Raw genomic sequence first — 14,654 nt, 5'->3', positions numbered from 1 at the left:
TTTAAAAATTATCTTAAGAACTATTTTCAGAGATAACCAGGCTAGGAGATTCTGTTTCTCATAGAGGGAAAAAGAGCCAAGTCTTGAGACTTGTACCTGTTAGATACTTGAAGTTCATAGTGATCTCTACCCCTCATACACATACCTCAAAGACATGCAAATGTTGGAGGCAATGAGACCGACAGGGAAAGATATGAAGCATGGAGAAGGATTTATAACCCTTAAAAGGACATTTACACACCGGACTTGACCTATAATGCTGAATGTGACACTCTCTGAATTATGACAGTTGTACCCCCTGTTATCCCCGGTTTATTGTTATGCTGTTCTAGTGTTATATGTACCCCCAGTTGTTGTTTTTAAAAAATTATCCTCCATGTTGTCTTCTCCTTCCCCTCACAGTTTTCCCGCCTTTTCCCCTGTTTTCCCGCTCCTCTGCCTGCCATTGGACTGTGTTTGGTGCAGTGCAGAGGTAGCTCCCATTGGCCCATTCCCCTAGTTACATCCAAACTCCTCCTCTCCTTGCCTGAGTACCCAATCACCCTTATCGCCCGGTTGTCAGTCTCATGCTCCTCCCTAGCCCAAGTTCCACCCACCATCCTACCCTATATAAGTTGTTACTCCCCTAATAAACTTTGGCATTGCTTCACTGACCTCCACCGTGTGAAAGACCCCTTCTTGCAGTGCCCGACTCCATTCCCTTTCCCCGATCGAGTCGTGGCATGCAAAGATTCAGTATTTTCCTACATATTTACCTGAAAATTATCTGATGCAATTTACATTTTTATTTACAGGTGAAGTAAACAAAACCTAAGAGCCTGTATTGCACCTGGCTGAGATGGAGTTCATTTCCCCACAGCAGCCCTCACAGTGCTGTGCTTTGCATTGGTAGCTAGAAGGGTGTTGATAACACACTGGTGTTTTGGCTACCTCTGAGCAGTGCTGGTATAACATCAGCACTGTAACATTCCTTCCCCAGTTGAGGGCAAGATCCTGTGAGGGGACACAACCAGGCCAGCCGACCCAAACTAACCAAAGGGATACTCCATACCATATGACACCAGCTCAAGCTAAAGAAAGGAAGAGGAAGAGGATTCATTATTTATAGTGTTTACCTTCTGGAGCAATTGCTACATGTGCTGAAGCCCTGCTTCTGGGGAAGTGGCCAGATATCAGTGCTGATGGGAAGTAGAGAACAAACCCTGCTATTTTCCTCTTTGCTTGTACACATGCAAACTTTCACTTTTGCTTTAGTAGACTGCCTTATCTCAACCTATGACTTATTTTCCATCTTATTCTCCCTCCCTTGTCTGGCTTGGAAGGGGAATGATAGAGAGGTTTGTTGGGCACCTGGCATCCAGCCAAGGTCAACCCACCACAGTCTCCTTAAAGGGAAAAAAATTTCATGCAAATATAAATTGCCTTACAGCAATTTTGTTTTATTTCTAGAGCTACTTAAAGAATGGTCCTCATTATCATGTGATTCATGATAGCAAAAGCAATGTAAACAATGCAAACATTTTTTTTAAATAAATATAGATACACAAGATCTGCTGGTATGATACTGAGGTACTATCCTAATAGAATGAGTGAACACTGCTGTAGGCCATCTGCACCAGCAGATGTAGACTGGATCCTGTCTGAATCAAGCTTCCTCTGACTTCACCCAGGCTTGTTGTTGGGAAAACCTGATTGTTTTACACCTGATACACACCTAAGAACCTGCTAATGAGGCTGATTATTAATAAAAAGGAGGCAAAAAGAGAAGGGACTAAGCTGACAATGTACAGACTTCCTATACCTGAAATCATTCGAAAGAGTAGTCAGAAACCTCAGCTCAGAAATACCAGTTGTTGTCACTGAAAAAAAAAAATCTATTTGACAGAAAAAAATAAAATGTCAGCTTATCTTCTGAAAGTGATGGAAGTGAAAAAGTGCAATTGAGTAAATATCAAGCACACTCCACAGAGAAAGGGCTCTATTCCAAAGATCTTTTGCCTATAACAATGGGTAATGTGGAATTATTTAGAAGAACAAATGTGGTTTAGTACAAACACAATTGAGCAGGTGTGTCAAATTACTATACGGGGTAGCCGAAGTACTGTAGAGTTGTAACAGAATACAATCTAAACCCCAGAAGAACAAACCTACTGATACAATGGTTGAGTCAGCAGTGCTTTAGACGTGCTTGAATGGTAAGTTAAAACACATTGGATAAATTTAGTCAATTGTTTGGGTACAAAATTTTACTAATATTTTAAGTCATGAGAAAAAAAATTATGTATGAAACACTTTTTTTCTTATTGGAAATTATATCTGTTTTCTTATTTGTATATTCTAGACCCTGTGTATTAAGACTACAAGCTCAAGAGCCATATTTTCAAGTTTTACTGGCAACCTAATAATTTATTAATGGAAACTGAGATTCCTACACAGCCACATGAACCCAGGCTTCAGAAAAACCCTGAATGGTGAACAGCTCTACACATAGTTCTGTAAGTTACAACTTTGGCACTGGTGGAGCTCCCTTGGACATCAGCAGAACCATATTGGTATATATCCACAGTATAGTTTGACACTGCACATGTAAGTGCAAAGATATCATTGGACTAATTTTATAAGAGAACTGGAACAAGGAAGGTAAATAATTTTGACTATATCTATAATACTAAAGAAAATAATGCTAGGCCCTCCTCTTTGGTCCCCAAATCAACTGTCACAACTTGGTTATGTCCATTCTGTGAAACTCGTTTAGCCCCCTCCCTAGCAATCTGAATGCATTGAAACTGTGTACTTAGCCTGTCCTAAACCCCTATATCACACCTGGGAAATAATTTCAAGAGTGTTTGTCTGCCAAAGTGAAAAGCAGAGTAGGGATTATTGCAACATTCAAGCAAGGAGCATAAGCAACTGAGTTCTAGTGCCCACATAAGAGGAATATTACTGCAGTTCTACCCTGGATAAGATCTGCAGATAATGCTATTGTAGCCCATATGGCTAATGATGTTGTAATAGTCTGTGGAGCAAAGCAAAGAGAGGAAAACAAACTATGATGTGGAGATGGTGAAGGCAGCAGAAAGGATGGGAGCTACCTCCTATGGAAAGGGAAAACGTTGATACTGCTGAGCCATTACTGCCATTATTTGTTTCTGCTCTCCCAGCTGGCTGTAAGGAAAGAACAGAAAAGCTCAGTCTGCACATGAACAGTATTCAGTAATAGCTGAAGTCAAGGTTAAACAGTTGTAGCGAGAGGCCAATGGTTCTTTGGGGGACCTGAAACTGAGGAGTATCTTTTGGGAAGAAAAATAGGAGTTGATAAGATGGGAGAGATCCTGAAAATCAAAGGGAACAATGAAGATGGGAGAGACTTTAGGACTGAGGAGAAAATACTTAGATTTGAGCATTAATTATTTGAGATTTGGAGGGCTAAAAGAGCATCGAGACACAGTCAGAAATCTTGTTTAGGAAAAAAAGAGAAAAACAAAGAGTTCAGAGTAGTGAGGAAAGATGCCAGTGTACCTAAGAGTTCTTCAAACAATTCATTATATGAAATAACTCTCCTACTGATTCTTATTTCTTCTCGTCAAGAGCCCAGATCTCTGGAGTGATAGAGGATGCCCAAATTCTTTCCTACCAGCAATATGGTGCATAGACAGAATAGAGTCTGATAACCTCCATGCTTTTAACAGAGGTGATAGAAGGTTTAACTAAGGGTCTGAATGATAATTTAGACAGGTTAGGGGAAAACTGTGTTTTCATTGCTCTGATCCTCCTTGCTGGTTGTTTTTTGTTTTTTTTTTAGGGGGAGTGATTTGGAGGATTTTTAAAACAGAACAAAACAAACACATTATATTTCATGTCCAGAAGAAAAAGAAGTGTAGTCAAAAACAATAAAAAGGATTATTTTCATTACTTGCAAATTGTAGTGTATAAAAACAGGGGAATAGTAAAACAGCCAAATCAATTTGAAGTGCTTGGCTGCAAAAGTTATTTTCAAGCTGGATATACAAGAACCCAATCCCTAATCTCCTGACAAGCTCTCTCCTGACATGGGGAAGAATATGCTTTCATCAATATAGAAAACTTCTACTGAAATACTTGAAAGAAAGATCTGGATTTGAGGAGTAAAGGAAAATTGTAATGTGTACAATGAATGCAATCTTAAACAGGCTCCCATAAGTCCTCATGTGTATTCAAATAAAAGCTGGATATTCTTATATCTGTCTGTATGCTCAAATGAAACTGCCTTTACACCTAGTTCACCACCCAGATGGGATCAAATTATTCAGCTTTTTCAATACAACTAATTCTACGTACAACCCAAACCAGGATAGTGCAAACCAGTTCTGGTCCCAAAGTAAATGTGTTAGAAGTGCAGGAATATGCCTACAGGCTAGTAAGCCACCTGAGGGACAGAATGCATTAACACTGCACAGTCATGTCATGCCAGTGCATGTGAATTTATCTAAATGGTATCAGTGCCAGCATTGTCTTATGCCCCAGTGTTTGGGGACACAGAGGAACTGACCTATGACTATCAGTACTTAACAACCTAAACAAAATGCATAGGATTTTCTTATCTAATTTGGGCACCTAAAAATTTGTTTTGGTCAGTGGAGAGAAATAGGTAATTGCCAAGGATGATTCAATACACATGTTTAGGAGCCTAAGGTAATTAGTTTGAACTGCAACAGCTAATGCTTAGCTACCTAAATTAGATTAAACTCTGTATGTAACTGAAATATCTTTCGAATATAAAATAGTTTCTTACCCTTACAATGGCTACAGTTACATCTGAAAAGTCAGTGCTCTTTCTTTCTTAAGTAATAATCACTTAATATGTATTGTAATGAATTTTTAATGGGGATGAATAAATTGGGAAGAAAAAAAATGAAGGAGAGATTTAGAAGTATCCCATAGCACATAATACTATTTTCTAGATTCATACTCTTCAGGATGAGAATGTGACTCAAGTGCTTGGCCTCTTTAAGGAAGACTGTCAATATACCGTGGTGTCAATTATGGTGATTTTTACTGAGCATACTCTTTGGAAACTGCACTTTATTTCCTCAAAACTGAACTCAGGCTGTAAAATCATTCTATTTCTCCATCAGATTGAAAGAACCATCTGTTAGGAATGGCCAAAGCTATCTTTAAATTGGTGACCTACCAGTAAAATTATAGTGAAAAGTCATTATGCAAATCGAAGAGCAGAAAATTTTAACTACTTTGAAACTTTGAAATTAAGAACTGTGTGAGAAAAAGGTGTAAATCTGTGGATCCCTAAGAAGACTACCTGGCTTCTATAAGCCTGTCTATCTACTTTCCAGGTGTCCTTAAAATGCAGTTCATGTTGTTGAAATCAGCTACAAGAGGGTTCCATGGGGTAAAATAAGGACAGGCATTACTGAAAATACACATTAACCTATACTGATTGATCCCATCTGTTTAAGAGAAAAATGTGCTTCTGGTTTTTCATCCTTCACAGGAAAACATTGGCTTTGATTCCCCATCCACTCTTGTATAAATAGTACATTCATGTAATAGTTCCAAATGTAACTATTTGTAATGATGACATGAATTAGGTAGAGAAATGTCAATGGCTGTTGCTTGTAACATAAGAAGTAAAATTGCATATCAATTCACTGTGACAAGCCATATCACAAATGGTATCTCTGGGAAAAAGGAAAAGATATACTGAAGTAACTTTTTAGGGCTGTGCATGGTAGATTAGACATGAAGTTCCCCTTAACATTAACAGAAATTACATGCTTAGGCTACCATTAATGCTGTTGATATTCCTTTCTCTGTTATAAAGCCACTGGTTTCCACCAGAAAATAAAGCTTCCCAGTCAAAGGTGTAGATGCAGAAAATATTCCTATATTGTCAAAAGTCACAGATTGTGAGCACCAAAACAGTCACAGCTTAACATAATGGAAAAAACAGCTGTTTCAAGCATGGTTATAACACCTTTTACTCACAGTTTACTCTCATTTACAATTTAGTTAATGCCCCAACTAAATTTCCAGCCTTCAAATAACATTTAAGTCCTTATCAGTCCTTTTCAGTTATAGATATAGATATGGAACTAAACAGCAGAAACTAATACTATAGCAGTGATAAATTGTGAAGGCTTCTTTGTGAATAATCAGTCTCTCAAATGACGGTTGGTGCTTGAAAACAACCTAAAAAGTGCAGTACAACTAGAAATCACTAGTACAACTAGAAATCACTTATCAAGGCAGTAGTGCATAAGGTGTATAATCTTACATTTCCATTTTCAAACGGACTTTGTAATGGTTTTCATCACGGAGGTGTGTGCAGATGTAACAAAATTACCTACGCACTTAATTTTCTAAAATCTCTTGACTTCAACACTGTTACCCATATTTTTTAATGAAGGGAAATTAGCAAAATCTGCTCTCTCTGGAGAATATAGGAAGTCTGTCAGAGATACCCATGAGTATGAATCAAGGTCTGCCACTTTATCTTGGTGGCATTTAGACTCAGTCATTTTTCTTTCTTCCCTGGCAGTTTCCCATGTGTGTGGACAGTATGGTGATGCAGCTTTGGCTCCTGAAGATTAATTGCACTGCTCTGACTGACAACTTCATTGATAACCTCGTAATCTAAAGGGAGAGAATGATGGGTGCTGCTCTATGGCATGATATGCTCTTAGAAGCCTGTATGGAGGTTTCTGCTGAAAAAGTGTACAACTATATTTTCGAGTGCTCTTGTTATGTGGTGTCATTGCTTAATTTTTAGCTGTTCTTTTGTTCTGTAAGCCAACTACATCAAGTACACTATAGAAAGTGCAAACCTGAAACACCTGCCGCAGGTGAATAAGCACTTTAAACTTTCACATAAATAATAATTAGGAACAAATTACAGTGTCATACAAAAGACTATTTTTTATGATTCACTTGTTACCTTTTTTTATTTGATAATTAATTTACCAACTATATGGTTACAACTCTGACACAACTGGAGTCAAAAATGTAGACTTGAGGATGTGTAGTTGATTCTTATCACTACTTTTTTGCTTTTAAACCTAATCAGGTTCATAACATCAATAAAGATGTCATATGAGTTGTTCTGATAAATTTTTGGATTTATAAGCAAAACTATAAAAGAGTAATATTGCCCAGCATATGTCTCTGAAATGAGCAAACCATGATCCCTTCAAATATGATCTTCCCATTGTACAACATGACAACAGCAACAACAAACAAAAAATCTAAGAAGGCAGATAATGTTATTTAACAGTAATTAATCAGAGTAATTAGTTAGAGTGGTGAGGCTCTGGAACAGGTTGCCCAGAGAAGTTGTGGGTGCTCCATCCCTAGAAGTGTTGAAGGCCGGGCTGGATGGGGTCCTGAGCACCCTGATCTAGTGGAAGGTGTCCCGGCCCATGACAGGGTGGTTGGAACAAAATTATCTTTAAGGCCCCTTCCAACCTAAATCATTCTGTGATTCTATGATTAATTAAAGATAATTTTTTTCATTACATAATTTTTGCATTTATCTAATAATTCAGGTATGAGTCTCTTCTCATCTGGAAACATGTCTGCACAAAATACAATCTGAAAACACAGTAAGTGTAGTAAATTTACCACAAATGATAGAGATCTCCTGGTTCAGTGATGATATATGTTAGCAACCACTTTTTAAACTAACACTTTCCATTCACATATGATATTATCCAGTCTTGCTGCTTATAAGTTTATATTGTCACAACATGACAGAGTAAACCTGAGCAACAGGAATAAATTTGTCTTCCTAACTGTCCTTGAAATAGTCTGTAGCCTTGCCCCCTTTGTTCTGTGCAGACATGACAGGAAAACAATCCATGGTTTACTTAGGAAATTAAATGGTCCATTTTATCTTCAGTCCTAGTAAAATTCCTATTACACAGGTCTAAGTCATTTGTTGGTCATACCTTGTCTATCTCAGTTCAATTAAATCACAATTTTACACATTTTTCAAATCTGGATTAAAGATCCTGTTACTCCAACATGATAAATTGCCATTGTTTAGATAGCATAACCTCAGCAACTCAGTTCTATTCACGCAGTGTCTAACAATAAAGCCCCAGACTTCACATATAACTCAAAAATTTGCCAATTTCACACTTGATTTTCCACCTGCTCTACTCTGCAGTTTTCACGCATCTTGTTCATCTCTATACTTTTCACAGAATTATTTTGGGTCAAACCATTAAAAATAGCAGTATTTAAAAAGTTCCTTGATGTAAACAGTATAACCATTAAGTCAGAGTCTAATGCTTTTGAGTTTGCCTTCCTTTGGATCAGTAGTTTCCAGCTATTTCCATGTTATAGGATAAAGAAGTTTGAAATTCTTCTTGTTTAACTGTAAGGAACTTTGGTTCTGACGCCACCCTATACCAGGGAACATACAGCATGCCTGAAAATACGTGTTCTAGGAGGTCTTTTTGCATTGAAACATTCAGAAAGCTGCCTTAGGCAGCTTGTGCCTTCCACTCTGCCATCCTCTGCCAGTAATCCTGGCAGAGAAAATCTCTAATAACAAAGCGATAAGGAGTCCAGGTTTTAAGCTAAAAGTACATTTACACTCTCAATTAACTTAGTTCCCTAGTTTCTTCTCAGAAACCCACTTGATTGTCTATTTAGTTTCAAAGCCTCTTCTGGAGTGAAGCAACTAGTGCTTTCTATGAAGATGAAACTTAGGTGTGCTTCAGAGGACAATTCACCTCAGGGCCATTCCCCACTGGTTATTTGATTACCTCTTACTATTTCAGTGACTTTTGCACCTTCAAACAGTCATGTACACCTTTGTACCTCCCCAGAGATTGCATCAGCTGATATTAGTTTCAAACTATATATATATAAAAAAACAAACCTCCGAGGATTTCAGACATTTCGAAATAAATAAAATATATAAGCTAATAATTGTTTCTCTGACATCAAGACATACAATCTGTGGCGCAAAGGAGACCTTTGCCTTCTGTGTTGATTGTCTCCATCAACGAGAGGAGTGCAGTGGATGTTGTTTACTCTGACTTTAACAATTCTTTGGACAATAATAGCATCCATGAACATACTTTTGACCATAGTATCCTTGTACACAAACAGAAGAGAGTTGGAGTGGATGGGTAACCTATAAGGTGGGTTGAACACTGACAGAACACAGGGATCAAAGTGTTGTGATAATCAGAAAAAGGTCTAACTGCAGCTAATTCCTAATAGGACTCCCTAAGGGCAGTGTCTTGGGCCACTACTGTTTAATAACTTCATGAATGACCCAGTTTGCAAAGGACACAAAACTGATGTAGAAAGTCATCAATACACTGGTGGACAGACTGCTATTCAGACATGTGGACAGACTGCTATTCAGACACATTGACAGACTGCAAAAACTGATTGTCAGTAACCTCACACAGCTCTGCAAAGGCAAATGCAGAGTCCTGCACCTGTAATGAAATAAACCCATGTAACTGTAGTGGGTGCTGGACAACTGATCAGAAAGATGACCAGTTTTGCAGAAAAGGAATGGGAAGTCTTGCCAAAGAAGATGAATGAGACTCAAGTGTTCCCTTGCAGTGAAGATACCAAGCTACATAGAGGACTGTGCTAGCAGACGTGAAGCCAGGAGATTGAGGCTGATTCTTCCATTCTATTTACACTTATGGGATGACATTTGAATATTGTGTATAGGTATATCCAACACGATAAAGAAAAAAATATAGAAATGGGCCTGGTGAAGAGCTATCAAGGTTGTCAGGGGACCTGAGCACATAACATACAAAGAGAAGTTAAAGATCTAGTTCCAACCACCCTGCCATGGGCAGGGACACCTTCCAAGACACCAGGTTGCTCAAAGACTGATCCAATTTGAACACTTCCAGGGATGGGGAATCCACCTCCTCTCTGGGCAACATATTGCAGTGTGTCACTGCCCTCATGTCAAGAGGGCATCCTAATATCTGATTAAGCCTACTCTCTTTTAGTTTAAAGCCATTCCCTCTTGTCCTATCACTACAAGCCCTTGTAAAAAGTCCTTCTCCTGTTCTCCTGTATCTGTCTTTAAGTACTGGAAGGTGCTATAAGGTAACCCCAGAACCTTCCCTTCTTCTGACTGAACAGCCCTAACTTTTTCAGTCTGTCTTCACAGAAGAGTTGCTCCAGCTTTCTGATCATCTTCATGGCCCTCCTCCACCTACTCCAACAGGTCCTTCTTATATTGAGCCTCCCAGAGCTGGCTGCAGTAATCCAGGTGGCATCTCACCAGAGTGGAGTAGAGGGGCAGAATCACCTCCCTGGACCTGCTGGCCATGCTGCTTTTGATGCAGCCCAGGATATGGTTGGCTCTCTGGGCTGCAAGCTCACATCGCTTGGTTATGCTGAACTTATCCACCAACAGACTCAAGGCTTTCTCCTCAGCACTGCTCTCAATCCATTCTCAGCCTAGCCTGTAAGTGTGCTTGGGATTGTCCCGAGCCAGGTTCAGGACCTTGCACTTGGTCTTGTTGAACTTCATGAGCTCGTCACGGGCCCACCTCTGAAGCCTGTCAAAGTCCCTCTGGATGGCATCCCTTCCTCCAGCATGTTGATTGCACCACAGAGCTTGGTCTGCTCATCAAACCTGCTGAATGTGCACTCGATACCTTTGTCTATGGCACCAACAAAGATGTTAAACAGTGCCAGTCAATTATATCTTCCAGTAACAAAGGAGTCTAAGGCTCTGCAAGGGATTACCAGGAATACAAGACAGTCTGTGGGGTTGGTGAAGCAAAAGGTGAAGGAGATCACACGATCAGAATTGAGTTGACAAGTGAAAAATGTCGGAACTGCTGCACCTTTGCAGTCATCAGTGAAGGTGACATGAGGAAAAAAACTAGAACTTTTTACAATGGGTATATTAGCTTTCATTTTCTTCCACAATAAGTATGATAAACTACTTTGAAAAATACTCCTATTAAAGTCATGATTCAAAGTCAGACTATAAAGGCTTTTAGAGGAGAGAAAATAATGTTTGAGTTAGAATTATGATAGCATTTATGAATTGGAATTAAGCTGTGTTTTAATTCTTTGTATTCTTATAGAGATGTTGGGAAGATTTAAACATTTATTTCAGAGACTAGAAACAAGACCCAAATAGGCCCCTTAGGTGCTTCCAATTTAGATTTCATGATATCTAAAATTAGCCTCTTGAGTGGTTCAATGAATACAGTCAGACATCCAGGCTCTATAAAAGGCACATGATGAAAGAGCATTCTGCAAACAGCACAAAATAGTCCCATGGCACCCAGACTCCATGAATCAGGTGCTTATGCTAGATACATACAGGACGACCACAGCTGGAGTTCCATTCTGGTAGAAGATATCTCATGTCATGACTTATTTTTTTCTGGAAAAAGAGAATTTCTAAGGGTGACTTTGGCCACTTCCTATGAAATATTTAAGTGTTGCAGGCAAGTACAGTCCTCCCTTGGGAAGAATATACCTCGGATTTTAGTATACTTTTTATCTAATATTACCCCTAAAGGATTTTGTAGCAAAAGTCCTCAGGATTGGTTTTTTGGGTATTTTTGGTTTTTGTTTTTTTTTTAAATAGATCCCAGAATTCCACTAAAAGTAAGTTAAATAAAGTTAGAAATAAATTTTATATTATAGCTTATTTTTAGTACATTTCTTCAAGAAAATTTTATATTTGCCATAGAAGAAAGAATCACTATGATTATTGTACCCTTCTTTATAATACAGGAAATAGAATTCCAGCTACTAAGTCCTCTATCAATAATTTCTGCCTGAACCATGAAATTTCTTTAAAAAAAAAAAAACCTCAAACTTTCTCAGCACATCCCTAGTATTATGAAATGCTCTTCTTGTAACATTCAGATTTCATTTGTCTAATTTGTGTTTTCATACATTAGACATTCTTGACCATTGATGACTGGGAAAGTGAGTCTAAGACTATTCTTCTTTACTAAAAATACTATTAATCTCCTTCATCTTTTAACCCATGTATTTATAGTCAAAGACCTGCACTGGGAATGGTTGTACCTTTGCATCCTTTCCCACTCTGCAGCCTTGGGTTTATGCTAGTGAACTCCAGGTCACTGTAACTTAGCTCTCTAAAGTTAAAATGTTTACGTGTTTCTTGATGATTTTTGGGCTGGGCCATCTTAAACTCTCCCAAACATATCCTTAGAGCAATTCAAAATTTAGCTGGGGTGAGGGATTATTTAACTACTAGTAAACACACAGATTGAATGCAGCCATCCTATATTTTCACTCTTAGGAGAGTTTAGTAGCATTGATTCAACAAGTATTTGTCTTGCAGCCAGAAAATGAATACCTAAAAATTTAGTCCTGTATGTAGTCAGTTGGTTGTAGAGAAAAAAAAAAAAGGGCAAACCAAAACCACACCATACAAAACCAAACCAAAACAATAAATAAACAACCCCCCTCCAAGGTGTTTATAGCTAGGGTACAATACTTCTCTTTCTTGGCTAAATAATGATGATGGATAAGTGTAGTTAAATATACAAGCAGTACTGCAGACCTACCCTCACATAGATGCATACTGGAAAGTTTCAACAGAGGTAAAACAGAGAAAAGTCAGAATTACACTACCTGCACTGTCACAATTAGAAGGACTGAGTGTTTTATTCCCATGAAAGACCTGGATTTACAATAGTCCCTCATACATCATTTTTATAATATTTTAAGCTGCTGAATTGCCAGCCTTGCAAATAGTACATATTTAAAATGAATTCTCCCCATGGGCTTCCAGTACTGTGTCCAGTAGTTCAAGAGTCCTTCAGACTCCTTATAGGTTCCACCTAAATAGCACTGAGATCAACCCTCCCATGGCTACAGAGCACAATCTAGCTGTTGTGAATTTTGGGTATAAGTCACTCAATAAATATGTTAGACCGGCAATTAATCTGTGACCAGCTTCATTCTATGAGGCAAAGTCTTCTGTAATATCCAAGATCTTTCTATTACTGTGACTTGGAATTGAAAGTTTGAGAAAGCAGAGAAAGGATTTTGATCGGAAAGCTTCCACAAGGTTTTTGAATACTTGAGAACAATGCGAGACCCCGAATGTATTGAAAGGGTTAGAGTTTGACAAATGTTAATGCTTTTTATATATTCACATACTTAATTCACAAATGAGCAATATCGATTGTTTCTTTAATGACAATGCCAGGCAGTGGAGTAGAGGTGATACTTAAATTGTCTTTCTTCCCTTGATCTGAAAATGGATTTTGCCATTATGAGCCATTGTTTCTATTCAGTAGGCAGTTCACAGTTGAATGCACTAAGAACTGAGTTATCACAGAATAATGGTGACATGAACATGTTTCACCTTTGTAAGATTGTACATTTAAGCTTTTTTTCTGAGTGAATTGTATTGATTTAATATATTTCACAAATGTTCTAACTTTGAAAGATTTATATAGTCAGTACTTCCAATATACATGTTAACTGAAAGCTTTTTGCTGTTAAAATTATAGAAATGACCTTTGCTTTCATAGACTCCAGCTTTTGAGTGCTTAGTATAAGGTACAGCAGGCATCTAATGGGTAGAATTTAATTTGACTGTTTTACCCTTACTAGTTCTACCCATCAAGTGGCATTTTGCTCATTTTTTTCTGTTTACTTCTATCTTATTCAATTTTCTGGAGGTTCTTTTTGTTTTGTTTTGTGAGGGTTTTTTATTTAAGACTGATTACCATACTGTATAATTTCTTGTACAGATTTAATTTTCATGTCAGAAGCAAACTAATAGATCAATTAACTCACAATCATAAGCTATAAATGCAAGCAAATGCTGCTTCTAAAACAATATTTATTATTATTATTATAATAAAATATTATATTATAATATATTATCTTGTAATATATATTATATTATATAATATATATATAATATATTATAATTATAAATAATTATTAACAAATATGCTTCTCTGTCTCCCTATTTTTGGAATATTTTCTTAGTAAAAGACCTAACTTACTCTAAGTACTGGCAGTCTGCTGGCAAAATGCTTCACACCCTTACTTAAAACCTACTAAAATTACTGAAGTATGTGCTGCATATGCCACATGAAAATTTGGACATGTTTCTCTTTGGTGACTTTCCAGGGCCAAAATTTTATTTGTATATCTGACCTAAATCTTAAAAGCAAGATAATTTTTACCTATGTTAAATAAAAATCAAACAAAATAAAGGGAAATATTGCCTTATCAACTGTTGTCCCTTTCTGAAGACCTAAGACATTTCAATGAAGAGAATTTTGAACAATTTTTCAACTTTCTATATTTTATGTCCTCCAGTAGTCACAGGCTTAGGCCACTGACCGTTGCATTATGTCAACCACAATATGTGTCAGTTTTACCACATGTAAATTCAGTACAAATTCTGCCATATCTTTGCTGAGGGAAAGGTAGTTTCTGGGAAACTTAGCACAGTGTGAGTTTAGAAAACTTAATTAATTTCACAATCTGTTTCAATCCAAAACTCCTAAGTGATGATCTGGTCCATGCAATGAGCTTCCCAAATTGCTTACATCTAGTCCTATGCAATCACTAAGATTTTGAGGTCAAAATGAAATAACAAAGCAACTGGATTTTTATCTTCTCAATTGATTATATGAGTTAAA

Source organism: Manacus vitellinus, unplaced genomic scaffold (genome assembly GCF_001715985.3).
Source record: "Manacus vitellinus isolate BGI_N305 unplaced genomic scaffold, ASM171598v3 scaffold_11_pilon, whole genome shotgun sequence".
NCBI classification, from domain to species: Eukaryota; Metazoa; Chordata; class Aves; order Passeriformes; family Pipridae; genus Manacus; species Manacus vitellinus.
This window is presented reverse-complemented; position numbering follows the sequence as displayed.